This window comes from Globicephala melas, chromosome 17 (genome assembly GCF_963455315.2).
Source record: "Globicephala melas chromosome 17, mGloMel1.2, whole genome shotgun sequence".
Lineage (NCBI taxonomy): Eukaryota > Metazoa > Chordata > Mammalia > Artiodactyla > Delphinidae > Globicephala > Globicephala melas.
In genome coordinates this window covers 14,913,092-14,931,833 of record NC_083330.1, presented here as the reverse complement: position 1 = coordinate 14,931,833, position 18,742 = coordinate 14,913,092, and the positions used below count along the sequence as shown (strand labels likewise).

The following is an 18,742-nucleotide window of genomic DNA, read 5'->3' as shown; positions in this document are numbered from 1 at the left end:
TCCTTAGGGTGTCTGAATTCCAGATTCCCAGCTCTTTGTCCTTTAAACCATATCTGTGGATTTAAATGCCGTCTTCAGGTTAGTGACTTCAAATTTAGTATCTTTAGTCCTCTCCCAAATTGGAGTCATGTATATTCAACTACATGTGAGGTGAATTTTTCTTCTAGGTCTTTCTCTGTGCAAGAATATTACTCTTTGGAGAGTCACTGTTTTTATTACTTTGGAGAGTAACTGTTTGATGCTGCATTCCTGTGTTGGCTCTGATCATAGTCGGTGAGAGACAGAATTGAAAGGAATGGTTGTATGGAATGTGTGAAATTGATGTTGTCATTATATCATACATATCAACTGTGTATGTCGACCTACCTGTAGCTTAGTTTTTAAATAGAGGATATATCCTTTTCTATATATCTATTTTAATTATGGCTTATGAATTTTTTATATTTAGTATGGATGAAAAGTTATGAAGTCATAAATTAAATCTCTACGCTTAAAATTGAGGTATAGTTGATTTACAATATTAAGTTTCATGTGTATAACAGTGATTCACAATATTTAAAGATTACACTCCACTTGGAGTTATTCTAAAATATTGGCTATATTCCCTGTGCTGTACAGTATATCCTTATTTATTTTATATGTAAGTAGTTCATACTTCTGAATCCCTTACCCCCCCCCTTGTTATTTTCATAGAAAGGCATTTTATTTTTTTAATTTATTTTTTTAAAGTATTATTTTTAATTTTATTTATTTATTTTTAAATTTTTGGCTGCGTTGGGTCTTCATTGCTGCGCGCGGGCTTTCTCTGGTTGCAGCGAGCGGGGGCTACTCTTCGTTGTGGTGCGTGGGCTTCTCATTGTGGTGGCTTCTCTTGTTGCGGAGCATGGGCTCTCGGTGAGCGGGCTTCAGTAGTTGCAGCACACGGGCTCAGTAGTTGTGGCTCACAGTTTTAGTTGCTCTGCAGCATGTGGGATCTTCCCGGACCAGGGATCGAACCTGTGTCCCTTGCATGGGCAGGCAGATTCTTAACCACTGCGCCACCAGGGAAGTCCCAGGCATTTTATTTTAAATGTAGCAGTGTAGCATGTCTATCACAAACTCCCAATCTATCCCTCCTCCCCCTCCTTCCTCCTGGTAACCATAAGTTTGTTCTCTAAGTTTGTGAGTCTGTTTCTGTTTTGTAAATAAGTTCATTTGTATCATTTTTTTTAAGATTCTGCATATAAGCGATGTCATGTTTGTCTTTGTCTGATTTACTTCACTTTGTATAATAATCTCCAGGTCCATCCATGTTGCTGCAAATGGCATTATTTCGTTCTTTTTTATGGCTGAGTAGTATTCCGTTGTATATATGTACCACACCTTCTTTATCCATTCATCTGTCGATGGGCATTTAGGTTGCTCCCATGTCTTGGCTATTGTAAACAGTGCGGCAATGAACATTGGGGTGCATGTATCCTTTTAAACCATGTTTTTCTCTGGATATATGCCCGAGTCCCTTACCCCTATCTTGCCCCTTCTCCCCTTCCCTCCTCCCCCTCAGTAACCACCAGTTTGTTCTCTATATCTGTGAGTGTCTTTTTTGTTATATGTTTTATTGTTTTAGATTCCTTGTATAAAGAATTTCATTGGTTAGGAGTCATTGTCTGAACTCTTTAAACAAAGAAAACATAAGCTTGTGTGAAGTATATATAGAAGTTAATCAGTTAACTTATAAATTATTCTTCTGTAGATTAGATGTTATTTTTAGCACCATTAACTTAATAATAGGGAAAGAATTTTACCTTGCATGTGTGGTACACATTCTTTACATTAAAACTTTTTAGGACATTTTATATTATATAAAATATATGTTATATATATATTAAATACCATGTCCTGTTCAGTAATCTGAAGTAGTTCTTATAGTTAAGTTTTGAAGGTATAGCTCTCCTCTTGATGTTATATGATTTGAAACATGCTGAGTTAAGGGTATGTTTTATGTTCAGTTGTTTGGGAGTTTTTGTGCTTTTAAGCAAAAAGTGGAAAAATAAATTATTGTATTAATCATACATTTTGGGTTTACGCTTGTAGTGGGTATATGTTCAGATATGCTTGGCTGGGACTGTTGAAAAATCTCAAGTAATTTGATCAGTACCTCTAGCTTTTTTCTTCCTTTTCCCATGTGTCCTCTTCATTTCTATCAACCTGTCTGACTGGCTTGATGACTGGGGTGACGCTGGCTAAATAACAGAGAAGACCAATAATAGGACCTCTGTTGGAACATGGTGTATGGTGGCCGTATGGCTCCCCTTTGGCTAGTCATCTGTTTCCAGTAGCACGTGCCATGTACTCTGTTGTCCATCAAAAATCAAGTTAGTTGTTACGGTCTGCAAATATATTTTCATTTGCATACCAACACTGTTGTTGATGACTTCCTTTAACTGGAGTGACAACTTTGAGAAAATAGTGAGGCTACATTTGAGTCAGGAAGAAATAAGGTCATGATTTATTAACAAGTGTCAGCCAGGGGTGAGTGATTTGGGGAATATGCTGCTCTTATTGGCACTACACCAAAAACTCAAGGAGGCGGTTTTTAGGCTGATCACATTTTGGGCCATCTTTTTCAAATCAAGTTGGCGACAGTGATAACATTATCAAACTTTCCGTAATAGCCTAGTGGGTAAGAGCATACGTGAACTCAGCAGGCAGACTCTGTGTTCAAATCCAGGCTTTGCTGCCACATCAGCTCTGTGACCTTGGACAAAGTATTTCACGTTTCAGTTAAGTTTCTAAATCTACAAAATAGTGATGATAATGGCAGTACCTGCCTCATAAGGTTGTTAGGAAAATTAAATTAGGTAACACGTTTCAAGCCCTCTGCCCAGAGCTCTCATGAAATAAGCATTCATTGAATGATAGTTATTGTTGTTATTCGTGGTTGTGTTAAACCAAAACAGCAAGATATGGTCCCTCCTCATCCTACTAGTCAGAAAGTACTCTCTTAGCTAGTATTACAGATGTCACTTCATTTTCTTCCCGGCTTACTTTCCTTCCTCTGGCTCTGTTCATAACTATTCATTAAAAATAATAATAAAATAAAATAAAACATTGAGCACATCTCTTCCTAACTCTCTCCTGCTTTTATTTTATTTATTTTATTTTTGGCTGTGTTGGGTCTTCGTTGCTGGGTGCAATCTTTCTCTAGTTGCAGCGAGCGGGGGCTGCTCTTCACTGAGGTGCGTGGGCTTCTCATTGTGGTGGCTTCTCTTGTTGTGGAGCACAGGCTGTAGGCGCGCGGGCTTCAGTAGTTGTGGCACATGGGCTCAGTAGTTGTGGCTCGCGGGCTCTAGAGTGCAGGCTCTGTAGTTGTGGTGCACAGGCTCTGTAGTTGTGGTGCACAGGCTTAGTTGCTCTGCGGCATGTGGCATCTTTCCGGACCAGGGCTCGAACCCGTGTCCCCTGCATTGGCAGGCGGATTCTTTTTTAAAAAAAAATTTATTTATTTATTTTTGCTGTGTTGGGTCTTTGTTTCTGTGTGAGGGCTTTCTCTAGTTGCGGCAAGCGGGGGCCACTCTTCATCGCGGTGCGCAGGCCTCTCACTATCGCGGCCTCTCTTGTTGCGGAGCACAGGCTCCAGATGCGCAGGCTCAGTAGTTGTGGCTCACGGGCCTAGTTGCTCCGTGGCATGTGGGATCCTCCCAGACCAGGGCTCGAACCCGTGTCCCCTGCATTAGCAGGCAGATTCTCAGCCACTGCGCCACCAGGGAAGTCCCTCTCCTGCTTTTAAAGAAATCACAACCTGTAGCTTTAATGCTGCCAGCAATCTTTTTAATGAGTGATGTAGGCTCAATCCCGATTTCTTTCTCTTTTTTTTCTGCCTCAAAGTAATGATGTGTAACTTGTGCTAGTGGATGCTCTACTTGACAAATGCTCATACCACCATTTGCTACTAGAACTACTTTTAGTCCTTAGATCCCTTTACTCACACAGTTAGCTATCACATAGGAAGAAAGAGCAGGGACACAGAGGTAGTACATTTTAAAAAATGATTTAAAAATTTTAACCATTAAAATAATTGAGGTATAATTTGCATACCATTTTAAGTGTATTAAAAGAAGAGTTTTAGTAAATTCTTACAGTTTTGTGTGTCTCATGTTTCTTATACGTCTTTCTTTAGCATCACCACAGTCCAGTTTTAGAATAATTCTATCCGCCCCAGATGTGTCCGTTTTCGGTCAAGTCCCCCCTTGTGTTCCCTGACCCAGGATACTTTGGATCTGTTTTCTGTCTCTGTAGTTTTGCTTTTTCTGGAAATTTCAAATAAATGGAATCATGCAGTATGTTGTCTTTGTGTCTGGCTTCTTTCTTTAGCAAGATGTTTTTTGAGACCCTTTCATGTTGTAGCATACATCAGGAATCCATTCCTTTTTATTGTTGAGTGGTATTTCATTGTATGAATGTACCACATTCTGAAAAATTCATTCTCCAATTGATAAACTTTTGAATCGTTTTCAGTTTTTGGCTATTCTGGATCTAACTGATAGGAACATTCAAGTACAACTCTTTGTATGGTCATCTGTCCCCAAGAGGAATGAAAACACACCTTGGTGTGAAATTGTTGGGTTATATAATGAAAAACTTCCAAACTGGAAAATGGCTGTACCATTGCACTTTCCCACCAGCAAAGGATGAGTTGTGAGGGTTCTAGTTTCTCCATATCCTTGGCAGCACTTTAGATATTTTGTTGGATAGGCTATGGTATTTTGTTTTGGTTTTAATTTCCATTTTCCTAATGACTAATGTTCAGTACTTTTTTGTGTACATTGGATGTCTTCACATATTTTGCTCATTTAAAAAAGTTGAATTATCGGGGCTTCCCTGGTGGCGCAGTGGTTGAGAGTCCGCCTACGGATGGATGCAGGGGACATGGGTTCGTGCCCCGGTCTGGGAAGATCCCACATGCCGCAGAGCGGCTGGGCCCGTGAGCCATGGCTGCTGAGCCTGCGCTCCGCAACGGGAGAGGCCACAACAGTGAGAAGCCCGCGTACTGCAAAGAAGAAAAAAAAAAAAAAAGTTGAATTATCTGTTTTGTTATTGTAAGAGTCCTTTATATATTCTATATACATCCTTTATTAGATATTTAGCTCTTTATATTTTCTAAATACATCTATGTTATCAGATAATTATTTTGCCAATATTTTCTTTCAGTCTGTGGCTTTTTGCTTTCTATTCTGTTGTTTTTTTTTAATACGTCTTTATTGGAGTATAATTGCTTTACAGTGTTGTGTTAAGCTTGTGTTTTCATTTGTTAAATGATTTCTTTTGAAGAGCAAAAGTTTTAATTTTAAAGGAATTCAATTTTGTTTTTTTCTTTTATGGTCTTTAAAATTTTTTTTTTCCTCTATGCCTTTAGGTGTCATACCTAAAATTTTTTTGCCTAATCCACAATAATTTTCTCCAAGTGCTTTCTTCCACGAGCTTTGTAGTTTTAGTTCTTACTTTTAGATCTATCATCCTATCTGTTTTGTGTTAATTTTTATACAAGGTGCGAGGTAAAGGTTGAGGTTCTTTCCCCCTCCCCCATATGTATAATCAGTTTTTGGTACCATTTATTGAAAAGACTGCCCTTTCCTCATTGAATTACTTTACCACCTTTGTTGAATATGAATTGATATAGATGTGTGGGCCTGTTTTTGGACTCTGTTCTCTTCCGTTTATCCTTATGCCAGTACCCTACTGCTTTGATTATTATAACTTTATTGTAAGATTTGAAGTCGGGTAGTATCTTTCAGCTTTTGGTGTAGTCTTAAAGTGGTCCCCATTCAAAACTTTCCCAGCAGGCTCATTGTTTATACATCGTCTGGGTGGTTATGGGCAGATGACACTATTAAGACATCTCAGGGAAAATCAGTTTTACTTCGGGTAGGGTAGGCCTGACATTACCTGTCACTTTATTGAGTTACCTGTCTCAGCTAGCAGCATTTAGCAGGATCACACTTGCCATAATCATAATTATGTGTAATGCCTACCATGTACCAAGTGCTTTATGTAATTATCTCATTTGATACTTCCAAGGTGCTGCGAAGAGGACATCATCATCCTCATTTTATAGTTGAGTCCACAATAACATTTCCTAGGTCACACACCTAAGCAGCTGCTAGTGATGGAACAATATTAACAGCAGCAGTATTCACATGAGAAAGCCAGGTTTTGAAACCTCACCTGTTCAATGGTCTTAACCCTAGATTCTCTCAACTGCTCCAGGTGGCCCTCTTCATGGAGAGGAGGTGTATCTCTTTAGTTTATACATTGGAAATAGTAGTGGTAGTAAGAGAGAAAAGGACGACATGCGTGTATCCCTGCCTTTTCTTGCAGTGTTCCTGTCTTTCCTTCTGTCAGTCTGCCGGTGACAGAAGGCCCAGGGCGGTCTTCCCCTCTCCATCTCTTGAAACTCCTAAAGTAGCTTCCTGAAAGCTATCTGGACTCGTAGATGAGAAGGGGGATGCCGATTTATTATAGGTGGTCAGTGCCCGTACTTCTGCTTTAAATAGCTATTTTTTTCCTTTAGTGACTTAGAAAACATTTTATAATTCTATGTTTATAAGTATTTTGTTAATTCTTCTGGTTTAAAATGTTACACCGAGGTATCATACTATACTGTGGAAATGATTCACATCTTCTATCTTCATGTCCATATGTATCTTACTTTAGTTTGGATTCATTAGCACTTTTTCCTCATTATATTAGCACATTCATAAAAACCTTCTGAGTGGTATAGATCAAGCAATAATTGTTTAATATCATCATTCACACTCACATCACAAGTTTTAACTGTTGACTGTTGCATAGTGTGATGTCCTCGAGCACATTAGTTGTTGGTATAGAATTAGAATGGGCTTAAGTAGGCCGGCAGTGCTGGAAAGAATGGATGACCCCTGTTACGTAACAGTTTACTGCTCACCACTCACAGGCTGCCACTTGAGGAGAACCCATTTGTTTTATTTACTGCGATAACCTCTTATCTGCATACAGATTTCCTTTTGTTTTTCATGAATCATCTCTGCCTAATACCCTAGCTGCATTTCTTTACCTGTGATGGTCTCCAGATTGATCAGGTCCTGGCAAAAACCAAAATGCATTTTTTTCCCATTTCTTTCCCCTTTATGAAATCAGATGTTGCTGGTGCCCTAGAAAAAATGGCAGTTTGGGTTATTAAATTAACATTAGCTTTTTTCTACTATTAGGTTCTATTTATTATTCTAAAGAGTAAAGGGCGCATCAGAAAGTTAATACTCTTAAGTCTGATAATGAATCAAAGTATGAATTATTACTGATTGGTGTCACCTGAAGGAAAAAAATGCAGTTGTAAAAACATTCCTTGAAGCTGATTAAATCTAGTAGTACATATTAGTTAAAATAAAGACATACTACTACTAGTAGCAGTCAGGCAGTTTTTCTTAGGTCCATAATATACACAAGAGTGGTAAACATTAATCCACATAAAATATGATAGGCACATATTGGTTGTGTTCGTATTACTGACTGTGCATCTTGGAAATAAATAAACTTCTTTGGTACAGTGGAAGTGATCCTTGTGTGGATCAGAGAAAGTGCTGCACAGTCCTTCATGGCTAAGTTCTTTGTTCTCAAAGATACACACCCAGATGAATCTTGGTTGCCCTCATTATTGAAAATGTTCAGTTCTTCCTTTTCTTATCCACTCTTACTCATGCAAATTGTCATATATAGCATCATTTTTTTTTTTTGGCCGTACCACGTGACTTGCAGGATCCTAGTTCCCTGACCCGTGGTCAAACCCGGGCCCCTGGCAGTGAGAGCAGCAAGCCCTAACCACTGGACTGCCAGGGAATTCCCTATAGCATCATTTTTACATCATTTTACACAAGATTTTTTTTTTGAGATGAATTATTCACTTTTAAACGTCTTTGTTTAAGCAATCGTGACATAGGTTTTTATTTCAATAATTTCAAGCCTTTCTATTCCATATAGGCAAACTATAAATCACAGCAAATTAAGATCAGTATGTGAACTTAATTAATTAATTAACTTGTTCATTCATTCATTCATTCATTCAGCAAACATTTCCTGTGTACTGTGTTACTATGGGCTGGGCATTGGGCTAGGAGTGCAGTGTGGAAATGGGTAGCTCAGGCGTCCTCTGCTTTTATTCAGCTTTCAGTGCTAGTGATTAGACAGGCAGCTACCAGGAAGTGTAATAAGTGTTACGGCAGGCACTCAAAATTTGTTGGGTAGACACCTCATAATTCACACTGAAATGTAGCCTTATGTGTCTTACATTAGTTTCTACAAATAGAAGTAAGGTAGCAGGTCGTCTTCTCGATTTACCATGCAATTTAATGGAGAGATGTTATTAATGAGTATTATTTGTATATTGGTTGTAAAAAATCACATCCACTCTAATGAGTCTAACAGGATTCTGCATTTTTTATTCATATTTGTTTGTTTCTTTATATTGCAGATTTCTCTTGGATTTGGCTACAACTTTATAGATCTTCTGCACTGTGTACAGGCACAGGTGAGTTTAAAAGTAAGCTTTTCTGTTGGTATATTTTGATTTTTAAGTAAAATCAAACATTTAAAATTATACTATTTATAGTTTAGCAAAATAATACGTAAGTAAAATGAATATAAATTTTAAAAGTGTTGTATATTTGTCTACATTTGTTTTATTATGAAAACTCACTATGAATGTATTGGAAATGGTATTTGGAGGTAAAATGACCATATCTGTTTATCAGTGTTTACTGTGTGTATTTGGGAAGAGTTTACATTTACCCATTGGATGAGGTGAATTATCATTTCATAGCCTAGCAAAATGTTTGCATTTATTTTTATATGTAAATTAAAAATTGCTTGCTATAGATTTTGGCATCAAATTTCAGTCTTATGTGGGTAGATTTAATGAGCAGGCCTTTCTGGTCCAACCAGTCTGAAATAGCTTCTCAATCACTCCTTATCACACAACCCTGATTTATTTTTATCATAATGTTTATGATCATGTGATGTATTCTTATTTTTAGTTTCCCCTACTAGAATATAAGCTCCATGAACATTGGGGCCATTTTTCTCTTATTGAAAACAGTATCCATAGCCCTTAGGATAGTGTTTATTGTATGGGAAAGACTGAATAAGCGTTTGTTACCGTAATTATTGGGTAATACATAGTAAGAATTTAGTTATATACAGAGTAATTGAACTCTGCATCTGTAAATACAAAATAGAAATAGCTCCTTATACTTATTTCTGAATATGAATTTATATCAGATACTTCGAGTATATCGCTCATAAATGTTCAGAGAAATTACCTGTGTTACATATTTTATGTACTCAAGTATGATTAATCAGGGTAGAATTCAGAGGATAATGCTTCCAATTCTGTATTTATTTTCTCACCACCGTAGTAGGTTCTTAGGATCAAGTGACGGGTAAACCTGAAGCAAGTGTGGGAGCTTCTGACCTCCTTACTCCATCATGCTACGATTTGGAAATGTTTTGTGTTATCTTATGGAGAGCAAAGTATCAACATATTTGACATTAGTTGTCCAGTTTTAATCTCTGAAAGCCAAATAAACTAAAAATTTCCCACTACCTGTCACTTCATACAAAATGTAATTTACTTAGGTTATTTTATTTTTGTAGATTGGGGGGAATTTTGGGTCATTTTTCTGCCCTCTGTATTGATGTTTGAATTCATTATCGAAGGAACCACCCATTTCCTTTTGTCTTTGGCAGTTTTCTTTAAGTGTTCCAGGATGTTAGTCGCTACTGTTGGGTTCGTGTCTTTTGTTTTTCGTATGTGTTGTTTTTTGATCTGTTTCACCTTCTTCAGGCATTGGTTTCTCCTTCCACCATCATGGTTTTTCATTTATAAAAAGAACTAAGTCTGAACTTTAGGCTTTTTTTTTAAGTAAAATTTTAGGAATTACACAGCCATTTCTTATTCACATCTAATTTACAAATGCAATTTGCAGAGACTCCTTCGATAACACTAATAACAGCAGCTACTACTTATTGCTCCCTCACTGTGAGCCAGGCATTATATAAGTGCTTTTCATTATCTTCAGAATAACAGATAAGGAAATTGAAGCTGAGAGAGGTTAAGTGACTTTCCCAAGGTCATATCAAGTAAGTGGCAGTTTGCCACGCTGAAGACTTTGATCTTAACCCCTGAGCTCCATTTTCTGCCTAAATAGCCCTGCATACGAGCATATTTGTGGCAATAAACGTAGTATAGGAAAATCATGTTCATATTTGAGGACTTAAAAATTAATTTTAAAATCAAATATTATTTTGCTTATATTTCATTAGTAGGTCTTAACTGCTAACCTTTATTTCAAACTGAAACATGATGACTCATTTGAAATTTAATGATGACCTAAACAATTTAAAGTTCTACCTTGGCACTTTAATTTCATACTCACTTTTGGGGGGCAGGTACATGGCAGACAGCCATTTGGATTCCTTTTTTTGTTATAAACATGGTATGCTATGAATCAGCATTCCTTCTCCCTTGCAATATTAGAAACTTCAGGTTGTGAGTGGCATCTGTGGTTTGTTGGATGAATCACTTTTCCTGCAGAGAACAGGTTGTGTGAAATATTGTGACTATAGAATTACTTAGAACCCTTATCTTGGAAGGTGTAATAATTTATGTCTCTGTGGGAAATATTTTAATTATTTAAGAAACGAAGTGACATAGCTTTGAGGTAGAGCAGGGTTGGTTCAAATATAATTTCAGCTTTCCTTGTTTAGTTTATTTTCAAGGCTGAGTAGGAGATGTTATATAGAAATATTTTGAATCTTAAATGTACAATATTGTGGACAAAATGTTCTTGAAGGCAGTGTTGTTGAATATAGCTTAAAATTTTGATTTGAAAACATGATTAAGTATGCTTCGTCACACTTTCCTAGGGATTCTATCTGTGAGTGTAAATGCAAATTCCAGGTTTGAGTATAGGGAAATGAAATTCTGTAGTTTGAATTTAAAAAGACAAAATTTATTTAACAGGCTGAACTGTGCTTCCTAATCTACAGCTATATCAGTGTTTCCATTGCAGTCTCACATTTTAAGCATTTTTAAAGTTGGCCAATAAAATTTTGTCAGAATTGATAGTCAAAACAGGAGCAAGTGTTAGATAAATCTATTTGACAGTATAGCCTTGAAATGTAATTTTCCCTTTGCCATGGAAACCTGAACTCACTGTGGACTCATATATATTTTGGATTTATTTATAAGTACATTTTCTCTATGTTAGAGATATCTGGGGTGAGAGGACAGGGTGACATGGGTGAGTGAAGAATTGTTCACACATACTGGGTAGAGCTCAACTCTTCAATACTAACATGTAGAGAGAGTTCTCCAAAGTACAATAAAGCATCATATACTTCTTGTGATACTAATACATTTTGTTGTTAAATACTAAACATTATATTAAACATATCAAGACATAAAAGAAATTATGTCCATATTGGATATGGCATGATTGAAAGTACATTTCAAATGAATAGTTGTTGGATTTTGAATTCCCTCTTTGTTCATAGATGTGAGAAGATTTGTGATTAGGTGTCTGATTTAACTGAGAGTGTATAAATTCCCATGAAGACGGGCAGCTTGATTTGAGCTACAAATCTGAGATTGTGAGCAGTGTCCCCTGAAAATCAGTATTCTTCTAAACAAAATTTAGTAGATTTAACTATATCTCTTTTGCTTTAGGCAGAAATCTGCCAGCATTTAGTTGTGTTGCTATTTTTGTGCTGTTTCCTTCAGATGTCAGCATGGTAGGCACTGTGATTTGGAAAATAAATATTTTGACAGTTGACAAAATGCCCTCAGTCATTTAGCTATTCAGACGAGGATCCTAATCCTAGCCCCCCTGGATGGAACCCTCTGCTCCTTGTATGTAGAATGGACTGCTGAACTCAGGACAAAATAGGCTTACTGGTGGGTTGAAATTATCTTCCAGTGGGTGTTATTAATACAAAGCCACAGTTGGAAACTGTATGACAGGACAGTTTTTAAAGCATTTTTACTCTTCCATTTTCCTCTTTTTATGCACACATTCATGTAAACACATTGGCTTAGTTTTCCCCATAAAACTACATTCATTTAGCACCATTAACTCTCCTTTCTCTCTTCCCTCTTTCCCTTTACCCATCCTCCTTCCTTTTGACTCTCTGTTCTTTCAGAAGATTAATTATTTATCTCGTATTAGTCTGTTCTGAGTGCTATGGGAAATATAAAGAATAACTACCAAAGATTGTTAAACTGGAAAAGGAGTATCTGTGCCAATTTAACGCCATATTTCCTTGCTTGTTCTTTTTACGCTGAATTTTGGCTTTCTGATTTTTCTCTTAAAGAAAAAACTGAGCCTTGTTTTCTGAATTACATGTCTGTTTCTACTAAAAGCCTTAATCTATCCATGGGAGTAGAGGTCAAGGCAACAGCAACAAAAGCCGTCCCTCCTAAGCAGATGTTTTGTTTGCATGGCGTTACCTGCGCTTCCAAAGTGTGCTCCTGGGCAGGTACACAACTCGTGAGATAGGTGTGTTGTGCCAGGTGAGGTTGAGACAGTCCCAGAATCCAGGCAGTCTCCACGTAGAACAGCGGCATTGCGATTTCCATAGGCACAGCCAGGCCAAGTGATGTAAGCGTAGTGCATTGCTAAAAGATTTACCAGAAATACGGCAGAACCTGGTTTCTTTGGCTCATCCAAATGCTAGAATTGCAAGATTTAGAATTACAGCAGTTCTCAAGCATCATTTTTTTAGATAATTCATAAGGATGTTTCTTGGATCGTAAATTGGGATTCAGTGTAGAGAGATTTCACTGTGAGAGCACTGTGTTTTTTTAATTGAAAAATTCTAAGTGTGACTCCTATCAGCATCGCTGGTATTCTTTGGAAATAATTATAATTAAGAGTATTGCCAGTCTGTACCTTGTGCAGATCTTTCGAGTTAGCGTGTCTTAGAGGAAGTGGCACTGGAGCCAGAATCTTCTGAGAAACAAGTGGACTCTGGCTTCTCAGCTGTGCTCTTCTGTGCTGTAGTACAGGTGTGTGCGTGCCCGGGAGTGGGGAGAAGGGGCTGCAGATTGTTAATAAAACGTACATTCTCCTGCCTTGTTTTTTGTTGTTGTTATTGCTTTTAGATTTCATTTCAAACTTGTATATTCTACTTACCTGGATAGTAGCGTTGTTAGCTTTAGGGAGGAGGTCTGTGATAAGCAGAATTTCGTATCTGTGCCACCGTAGTAACAAATACATGGCATTTGATTTGGGGTCAGTTATTAGGTGTTCTAGCTGTGCCCTTCACTTTCATTTTGGAAGAAAGTGACAGATACATGTTATTTTCTAGACAGGTGTTGAATTTGAGTCAGCTGACCTTGCCAGAATTTCCTTTAAAGAGAAAAGAGCGAATAAAATCAGGCTGCTTTCATTAAACACCTCATAGTTTATGTTTGAAGCACAGATCATTTATGTCATTCTCCACTGTTCATAACATCTAGATGTAAGGGATAAATTAAACATTTATTTATAAATTATCCATATCTATAAAATGAATTACATTTCCTCCTTCCCTCCCTCCCTTCCTTCCTTCCTTCCTTCCTTCCTCCCTCCCTCCCTCCCTCCCTTTTTTTTCTTCTTTTCTGTGATTCTTTGCCATTAAGATATAGAGATTTCCACTGAAGACTTCTCTTGCTAGCTTGAGACTCAGAAAAACAAGACATAACCAGAGAATTTAACAGTAAATGTTGCAACTTGTGATTTTAACCTAATTCATGCATTAGGTTGTCTAAGCCTTGTTTTGTTACTTCATGAATGATTCATGGGTGTCTACAATCAGTGGAAATATATTTTTTGTTCTAGTCACAGCTACACTTCTGCCTTCCCATCCAAAAAGATCCAAGGGAGAGGAAGAACTATGTAGCATTCAATAATGGCTAAGTAGGAATTTAACCATATACTAGAGATGCATGTATTCCAGTTTTGGAGGATCTCTTAAGTGCATGTCTCCATGCAAGGTTGAGATTGTGGGGCCACAGTCTGTAGACTTGTTTGCCTTCACCACTTTTGGAAGTATTCAAAAATATTGAATTAATTTAGAATTGATTAAGTTGAAGACTTTGCTTTCTTTAAACCACAGTTTTGACCTTTCTGGTGCCAGCTACATGAATTTCATAAGCAGAAATCATACATTTAAAATTTTGTGGTCTCCAGCTAGAGGACCGGAAGTCTGTTCGCTGTCAGCATCACAGAATTGGAGCCCAGTTTTTACTGTACCTCCTTGAGAAGAGAAAAGGACTGAAAAAGCAGGAGTGTGATGAGCTGGGGTAAACTTCAGCAGACAGATGAGTGCGAGAGCTTATAAAAGACCTGCCAGTGCCTTATATGAATACTGAGACTTTGAAGTCTTTACCTAAACTATAAGAGAATACCTTTGAAGAAACAACTGTGTCATAATTATTGAATTGGTAGCTTAAGTTAGAATAGAGAAAGCCGGGGCCGGAGGAAACAGTTTATTTCGCAGTTTCTTTCAGTTCTTTGTCACTGAGAAGACGATTTGATCTAGATTTCTAATTCTGCCTTTGATGTGGCGGTTTTATTACAGTCCAGAAAATGAGCTGTTTCCTAGGTTATAAGATAGAGTGTGAAAACAGAAGATAGTTTTGAACTAATGTATTTTGAAAACTATTTGGTGGTTACTCATGCTCTTATATTTGAATGGAATGGAAATGGAAAATTCCCTTGACTTAAAACATCTGCTAGACAAACTAGGTTGGTTTTATGGGTTTTATTTATATACAATAGTAGACTTTGTTTTATTAGCCCAGTGGAATCTTGGTTTTCGATTTTCTTTGAAGCTAGATGCTTTGGAACATTAACATTTTTCTCTAATGTAGAAGTTAGATGTTTATTGTTGATGCTGCTTCAAAATATTCCCAACGTTTCATAAAATCTTTATGGTCTAACAGGTAAGTTATTACTTCTTTGAACTCGTTCACTGACATATTTATATTATATGTCAAGATCTGGTTCAAACTTTCTCTTTAAAGTGTCTTTTGAAAACATAAAATCTTAGCCTTTGTAACATAGTGCTGTTAGTTTTTTTTTTTTTTTTTTTTTTTTTTTGCGGTACGCGGGCCTCTCACTGTGTGGCTTCTCCCGTTGCGGAGCGCAGGCTCAGCGGCCATGGCTCACGGGCCCAGCCGCTCCGCAGCATGTGGGATCTTCCCGGACCAGGGCACGAACCCGTGTCCCCTGCATCGGCAGGCGGACTCTCAACCACTGTGCCACCAGGGAAGCCCAGTGCTGTTATCTTTTAAATGTATTTTGATTTTAGCATATACTAAATGCCAGTGCCTATTGCTTTAAACCATAATGTGTGCTCACTATATTTATCTGCTTCCCATCTTTTAATTTTTTTTTCTCCGAAACCTTTCACAGCACAGTGGCTGTCATCAAAGCCGTTCAGCCCCAGAGCCAAATGCTGCCTGCAGTGCTAGCAGCAGTCCCCACGGATATTCGAGGTGGCCGTCCTCGAGTCCTGAGGACCCAGGAATGCCACACCAAGGAGCTTACTTACTTCTTGACCGTTCCTGACCCTAGGGATAGAAAATAGGAGGCATTTACGTATTATCTGTTTATTCCCATAAATTTGATATCTTTGGCTTATGGTATTTCTACTTCAGTGCTTTTTTATTGTCATCATTACTTTTCCTGAGGTCTCTGTTGATTAAGGGTCCCGTTTCCTACTAAATTTCAATGGCTGATTATGAAAATAACATACCTGATCATTTGTTTATATACTACGATGAGGTTTCATGAGGTAAAGTTTTCACAGTGTTTTGAAGTAGTGATAAATGTAGGTTACCTTGAGGGGTAGAGAGAAAAGGAAAAACAAACATTTACTATTACTTTTGGCAAGACATGGTTCTTGGCCTTTACATGTTTTGTATCCATTTGAACTCTGGATAAATGCTTTGTGTCAGGAATTGAAGTATGTTTTGATCATGTCTAAATTCTCTTTGATTGAAGTCAAGACTAAACCACTTTTTATTTTCAAAGCATTTAAATTTTATATCCTGAGCCATAATGTCTGTAGTGAAACAGAACTTTGTGTCTTTCAACTCATCTGCTTTTAATTGAATCTTGTAACAATTGCAAAGACATTTTGTGCCACCTTCTATATTAGTTGAGAAAAATGATTCTTATCTCAGAAAAGGAAACTTGATTAACTGGTCCCATCAGATACTACAAAATGAATTTTGTCAGAAGTGCTCAAAAGATGAGAATCAGGAATATGAAGGAAATTGAGTTAGACTCATCCTACGTCATTAATATTTTTTTCATTATATAGAGCAACATGTCATTGTTTCATTTTTTTTTTTCATTTTTTGTTCATAGAATATTTTTAATGTTACTGCTGCCCATGTATGGGCATGTAGCTTTTCTGTGTCAGTGTGTCATTAGATATATAAATTTGTTTTATTTAAAAGAACATTACTATATTACCAAAGACTGATAATTATGAGGGGACCCCAAACAGGTAGAAAGTAGGACATGAACACAAATTAAGGCTTAAATGTTTTAGTCATCTATTTAATTGAATGTACAGTTTACTTATATTTGATTAAATGTCATAGTTATAGGCCAGTCAGCAATGTGGGTTTCAGTACAGAGACATAAATGTGGAACCAAGTATTATCAACACAGATCCTGTTTTAATCCTAGTACTAATGTAATAGAAAGTTCTTGGAACTGAAAGATCATTTATAATTGCTAGTGTACATATTGTTCTTATCATGAGCCAGGTAGTGTTCTAAGCTCTTCCCATAATGATCCACATAACCCTCAGATGAAGTCTAGTTAGTAGCTGCTGTTATGATCTCGCTTTAGAGATGGGGAAAGAAGCCACTGAGAAGTCCAGTGACTTACCCAGTGATGTGCACCTAGTTTAACTAGCTAGTTAGAGGCAGAATTGGAAATCAAACCCAGTGTGTCATTGGTAGTCTTTTGCCTGTGAATGTTTGTTCTTTTAAAAAATAAAGAACAAATAAACGGACCATCCAAACAAAACAAAGAGATAGTAATTTCAAAATAAAGTTTCGAACCAACCTTCTGAGTATGGGAAAGAATATGACAAGGCTTAGCGTTGTACGTGCTGTCCCCTTGCTCCCACTGGGGGTCTGCGGCCCACAAAGTTGCTGAATTGTATACTATATCAGAAATGATTATCTGACATTAATTAATAAAGGGAAATGCAGGTCACAGAAATTACGTTAAGCTGGCTTCAAATGAGGTTACACAGATAATTCATTCAGTGGGATTTGGATTTAGATGTTTTATTAACATGGGTTATTCTGTTTCAATGGATGGGGAAAGGGCTACCTCACTTACTTTTTCATGTTCTTCTCTTTAAAAATAACCTTAGGGCTTCCCTGGTGGCGCAGTGGTTGAGGGTCCGCCTGCCGATGCAGGGGACGCGGGTTCGTGCCCCGGTCCGGGAGGATCCCACATGCCGCGGAGCGGCTGGGCCCGTGAGCCATGGCCGCTGAGCCTGCGCGTCCGGAGCCTGTGCCTCCGCAGCGGGAGAGGCCACAACAGTGAGAGGCCCGTGTACCGCAAAAAAAAAAAAAAAAAAAAGGAATTTCCTGGACTTCCCATATTAAGAAATCCTATGACCTTTTCACACAAAGAGAAGATGTTCCATTCAAAACCAAATTTCAGTTATTTAGAAAAAATTATATTTCTAAGAGTGACTAGAGAATTCTTTCAATTACTTTACAAAAAGCTTAATTTATATTGAAGAACAGTTTCTATTTCATGTTGACTGTATTATATTTTAGATAATCATAATCTAAATGAACAGATGTGGCATTTACATTTTATAAAATGTCTAAAAATTAGGCTACCCTCCCTCTCAGATTTCTCCCAGTTTTTTTTACACAGGTTCCCAGTAGGATCCGTGCTTAGTGTTTTTAGGTGCTTATGAGTTTTTGTGATATAATTAACAGTATTCACGATGAACACAGAAAGAAGTTTTAATTACTTACCACCTCAAATTTACTTTATTCGCAGCTGCCAGTTTCCTTTTTCTCTTTTCAAGCTGTTTTTTAAGCAAATACAAAATAATTTAATTAATACTGTAACATATGGTTTCAGTGTTTTAATAATTCATGCTGTTTCTTAAAGCACTGATTAAATCTACCCTTAAAATTTTTATTCTGAGTCTTCATTTGTATTCGTAACTCATGGTTGTTAGTAGTCTCTTAAAATTTTTTCTTTCATATGCCCTCTAGTAACGACTTGACCACATCTTTTAAAAATAAAATGTAGAAATATTTTTATAAATCAGAATATAAAGGAGTTTTAAGAAGGAATCTTTTCTTGCATATCTACATTAATATATATATTAATATATCTTATACCTTAATATATATATTATTTCATCAAATTCTTACTACCGTCGACTTGGTGAGAGAAATTGTCTGCATTTTATCCGTGAAATCACTGAGGCTCTTGGAGATTACTCAGTGCCATATAGGGAGGCAAGTAGCTCCAGACCTTGAAGCTGGGACTTTATATTCCCCACTCTGTCCTCTTTCACATATAGCGTAGCCACCTCTAGTGATGCAAATGGAAATTCCTGATTAAGTGAAGCTCTGGTTTGTTTTTTACTCCCCGGCTGACCAACGGTCTTTTCCAGTTCGGTCTGTAAT

The 18,742-nt window shown here is 37.2% G+C and overlaps 1 protein-coding gene across 10 annotated transcripts in view; it reads left to right on the top strand.

Annotated features, from left to right (window-relative positions):
- Positions 1-18,742, top strand: part of NCOA2 (nuclear receptor coactivator 2) — a 272,322-nt gene that overhangs the window by 91,895 nt on the left and 161,685 nt on the right. For all 10 annotated transcript variants that reach the window (XM_060287026.1, XM_060287028.1, XM_030859594.2 and 7 more), the window contains exon 2: positions 8,483-8,539. The gene's annotated coding sequence lies outside the window, so the exon portion shown is untranslated. The remainder of the gene's footprint in view (positions 1-8,482; positions 8,540-18,742) is intronic.